General features: G+C 40.5%; 1 long non-coding RNA gene across 1 annotated transcript; it reads left to right on the forward strand.

The window, feature by feature from the left end:
• Positions 1 to 4,101: 4,101 nt before the first annotated feature.
• Positions 4,102 to 5,180, forward strand: LOC308280421. Its single transcript, XR_013961728.1, has 3 exons — positions 4,102 to 4,157; positions 4,336 to 4,488; positions 5,071 to 5,180. It is a non-coding gene; the product is annotated as an uncharacterized lncRNA (long non-coding RNA).
• Positions 5,181 to 5,217: the final 37 nt, after the last annotated feature.

The following is a 5,217-nucleotide window of genomic DNA, read 5'->3' on the forward strand; positions in this document are numbered from 1 at the left end:
GTGAGTCTGTAGAATACAACAGCAGAGACAACACACAAATGTGTGTGGGGAGTAGTCAATTGGCATAACGACAAAATTGTGGAGAAAATTGGGTAGAAATCAAAATAAATTACGACAGATATTATGTGTAACGATTGGTGAGTTTTGGACAAGACCTTTGATAGAAGCAAAAACTGTGTTTTAAAGAAGTTAAGTTAAGATGCACACCTATAAGTCGCCTTGCCCATCCAACCTCTATCTGAGTCTTAGTTTTGGGGGCTTTGTCAGAGTACTCGTTGTACTCGTCTGGCTGGTGTCCCTTTTGCACATATATGGAGATATCTGTATCTGTCAGTCAGTCCTTGACCCTTTTATCTCTGATCTCTGACTTCATCAGTATATGGCCATATATTGGATGCCCATAATGCCATATTGGTTGGATTGGCGATTCTGGAGAACTGGATATCCGAAACTACTGAATTACAGGCACCACACTCTCTCAAGTCCTTGCCACTGCGTGCATTATGTTCAGTGCACATGCCCATATATGAGCATAGTGTCTAGGTCTCTGTATCTGTCAGTCCATTGTCCCTTTATGCCCATATATGGAGATTGGTGATGTCATCCATATCTCCCTTTTGTGCCCATATATGGAGCTGACTTATGTGTTTGCGGTTGAAGCCATGATGACACGTTGAGGTAGCCTGGGTGCCAGCCCGACTCATCCACGCAGTGTGCAAATGAGTCTTAGCAACACCAGGATAATGTTGAGGTTAGACAATAAGGTCCATATGTGGGCGTAGCTGCATTTGGGAACTCTGTTATCGCTGAGTCAGAGTGACATCAAAGGTGTGGTTATAATATTTAAATGAAATATGTCTTCCCTGTGTATTTATTTTTGGTTTCTTCCTGAAAGCTGAAGGTCTCTCAGTCAAAAGGTTTTTTCATTCCAAACCAACCAGGAAATACTTTTCTTCCCCAACAAAGTAGCAATTCAGTGAATTCACTGAGCAAAATTAAAATCCATTATTATTCCATTATGACAGGATACATGTAAAATATTTGTTTAACCCCTGCTCATGTTACTACTGGCTCAGGGTAGATAACAGTGGGCCTGGTCTACAAGATACGCTATATCACAAAGACACCCATACCTGTCAAACTGCTTCCAAAGCATCAAAGGCATCCACAATCACAACACCAGCTCCACTATATTTTCTTATTTATTTCTGATTTGTTTACGGTAGATATTTTATATAAATGTGTGATTTCTGACTGGTATATGATGTTTAGTAGGCCTATTGTTATATTTGTCTGTCATGTAGCCTAAATGAATGAATATACCAAGTGTACTTTCCTGTTTTTCCCCCTGTGAACTGGTAATAATCAATCAATCAATCAATCAATCAATCAATCAATCAATCAATCAATCAATCAATGCATCAAAAAGATCATCCTACATATCTACATATCTACTGCATAGTACTGTGTTCTATTTGTCTGTCATTCAATGTTATATGAGATACTTCAATGGTTTCCAGTGGAAATAAGCTTAGTCTTTTCATGGATCTCCTTTTAGTAGACCTTGTACCAGTGAACTGTACCGTCATGAAACTGTACCTTTTCCTATGCAAACTTCTAATAAAGTCTTCAATGAATCAATCAATCAATCCGCAGATCGAAGAAGCCCTGGTTGCTTGTTTCTCTCGCGAGATCTGGCATCACTGGAATACGGTTGAAGGAGACCTGGTTGCTTGTTTCTCTTGCAAGATCTGGCAACGCACCCGGAAGAATCCAACAACAACAATGGACGCCGTGAGCGTTAGCCGCAGTTGTCCCTTGTCCTGATTTCATTGTTGGATTGTGTTCTTATTTCAGGTAAGATTCTTACTGTATGTATTTGTTGCTTTCGGTGTAAAATGTGTGTCAGTGCGTGTTTTACCGTGTCACCAGTGTCACGTAATAATGCATACGGTTAATAAGGATGCCTGTGAGTGTTAACAACACAACAAGACTAACTACGGCAGCTAACGGTCTCGAAACTAGATTTAATACAGTCTATGTATCTCTCTGTGTTGGGCAAGCTATATTAAAATATAGCAAGCTAAGCTACGGGGGTTTCCATAATATAAATAATGTAACCGAGCTACACCCTTTTAAAATAAGTAGATACTAGCTACTTTCTTATGCAGTTGAAACGGTGGTTGACAAGAGTGGCTCTCAGTCTCGGTCCATAGGGATATCCATTAAGTTTAGGGGGTTTAGGTGAACAGAAAGACCCAGAGCTTAGAAGTGTGACTCGGCAGCAGAGTAGCCTACACGCACGAACCACAAAAAACAACCACAAGGTAGCCTAAATCAATGGTCAAAAATCACCACTGCACTTCGGGTCACATAATTGTTGTGCAAAGAGAGATCAGTATAGCATGGTTGCAACAGGAAATCGACAATGTAATTGTATTAAAACATGATTTCAATTGATTGATTCTAAGAAATGGTGGCTAAAACAGCAGATCTGCAAGCTCACAACATGTGGTGTTGTGACACGTGAGCTTGTAGATCAGCTATTTTCATGCAGCATAGTCGTACGCCAAAGTGGTGAATAGATTTAGTCGATTCTAACAATAATATCTTTACATTGATTCGTAACATATTTTAATCTAACTGATTAATCGAAAACAAGCAATATAATTATTACAAAAAAGATAGTTGATATTTGCGGCTCTAGGACAGGTTAGGACCTCACATGCCTTGAGGGTTGCCCACCTGCCCCTGGCAGGTAGGTAAACGAAACTTTCAGGCAGGGGTTTGCTTTCAGGTTGCCCGACTGGGCAAGTGCTTGTTTGAGAGGGGACGCAACCGTCTATAAACACAAAACGAGATATCTGTCTAAACACCTGGATGTGGCCAGAGTGCTCTGTCTCGTGGTCTATGTTATGTAAAGTAACTTAGAGCACTGTTTATGTATAATGCTACATACTGTAGGTATTTGGCATGTTTTTTAATTATTATTATTTCTTTATCACAGCTATATGAAAGCAGCATGATTGTGAATGTGAATGTTGTGAAGCTGCACACAAGCTATTGTGGGACATTTAGTAAAAGGGGCCCACCTTGAATTTCACATTTTTAATTTGTTCTTGTTTTTTGGTCTTCCCAGTGTCTCTTCCAGGCCCCAAAAACCCCATTCATTAACTTTAAGCCTTGCCTTTCAATATCAGTGATTTTCTGAATGGGCGTCACAGTTGCCTGGCGTTGCCAGCCTCTATCACACACTTTGTTTTGGGAAGAGTCTGGGATTTCAGGAAGAGTTTTCATTTCTGGGGTTTGCCCCAAGCCTACAGAAACCACGTGCCCCAAGCATACATCCCTGATTGGCCAACCCTTGAAGCTGGTTGAGGAAATAGAATCTCAATCGATCGGTGCCAGACCGTACTACAACACCACTACTGCCAGGGGGTGTTGTTGTGTTCGGTCTGGTTTATTAACCAGGCAAATGTCACAGGGGGCTCATTTCCTATTGGGCCCCCTCGAGAAGGGGGCGGTACTTTTTGGGAGGCTATTCTATTGAGACTATATATATATATGAGGTGGAACCATGAGGTAAAGTGCTACTAAAATCGGAACGATACAGAGAAGATTACGATTGACTCTACATGGCAGCACCCGTTGCCAACAAAGGGCATTTTGGAATTGCATCTGAAACGGCTTGAAATTAGAGACAGACAGAACATGACATTTCAATATCCGTTGTTTAGGCTAAAACCTGTATAAAACCCTATTATGAACCAATATTTATTGCGACCGTCCCTCATTCCTCACAAGGCCCTCTTCTAGCACCACCATTCCCATATTCCCTCCTGATTGGCTACCAAAGTGTGTGTATGCTACCTGACGGTCGCTTATCTAGCGATTTAGGGAGTCTTACTGGTAGAGCTCCACCAAAATGACGGCATCGGATGGTGTCAAAAAATGAACCGGTTTGAGTTATAACTGCTCAATTATAACTAAAAGATGTCTCTAAAAGATGTGTCTTGTTGATTTCCACAGACCACCAAATTGGGAGTTCTAAGCTATGTAAGGAATGGCCTCCAAAAGATATTCAGCGGAGCAGCAAGAGAAGGACATGGAACAGCTTTATGCAATGATGAACCCTGTAGTGAAGTTGCACAGGATAGGTATGTACTACGTACCGTTTCTTTACTGGCGGTTTCCACTGACTAGTTGCTTCCCACTAGATTTCTTTCGGACAGATGACAATATGATTATATTTAATCTTTTAAAATGCAATTATGTATTGATATGGGTGCACTGTCACGGTCAAATCAACGTCCTCATACTAGTGATTCATTCCAGACCAGTTTGTGGAGTCCAGCCTGCAGGTGAAGACGAGTTCTCTGACTCCAGCACCAACCAGCACCGTTTCTATTCAACAGGAAGCTGAAGCCCCCCTTAAACAGCAATCTGAAGACCACCATGGTCAGGAAACGGAACACCAACTGTGCAACAGTATGTGTCTTTCTTTTATTCTGTTCTGTTGTAGGACTATCACTGTATCAAAATTTCTGTATACGAGTATCTTGGTAAAGACATAAGAAGTATATGAAAACATTGTGATAGCTAGTATAGGTTACTGATTTCCCCCCTTGGAATAATAAAGGTATCTATCTAGGCTAATCATTAGGGCTGTCACAATTATTACATAATCACGATTATTTTTCATAATCGTTTCCAGGTTGAACATTTTTCATATATATATTTTTTAAGTAAAAAATAGTGGAAATAGCAGATCTACAAGCTCGATGCGACGCGTTGTGAGCTTGTAGATTGGCTATTTCCACTAACAATCTTCTTTTTTAAGTATAAAGTTGTCAAATATGTCAGTCATTTCTTTGTATATTTATGTTATGTGTCATATCTGCCATGTGCAACTTCAAAGCCTAAAAGCCAAACAGAAATGTAATTGTCAACAACAAAAACACAATTAAATCTCAATGATTTGAGTGACAATTAATCGTCATGTAAAATGTCATCATCGTTACAGCCCTACTAATCATAATTTAAAAGAATATCTCCCCATCTCATCTTCAGGTGTACCTCCAATCCCGACACCGCCTCTGATGTTCGATGTTCCCACATCCAGCACAGCGGGGACAAACGAGGAGGGAAAGACCCACGTAACCATGCTTGGAATTACTGGCCCTTCTAAACAGCCCATGTTTTTTAGATGTCATACCA

The sequence above is a fragment of the Nannobrachium achirus genome (assembly GCF_963921795.1).
Source record: "Nannobrachium achirus genome assembly, chromosome: 24".
Classification (NCBI taxonomy): domain Eukaryota; kingdom Metazoa; phylum Chordata; class Actinopteri; order Myctophiformes; family Myctophidae; genus Nannobrachium; species Nannobrachium achirus.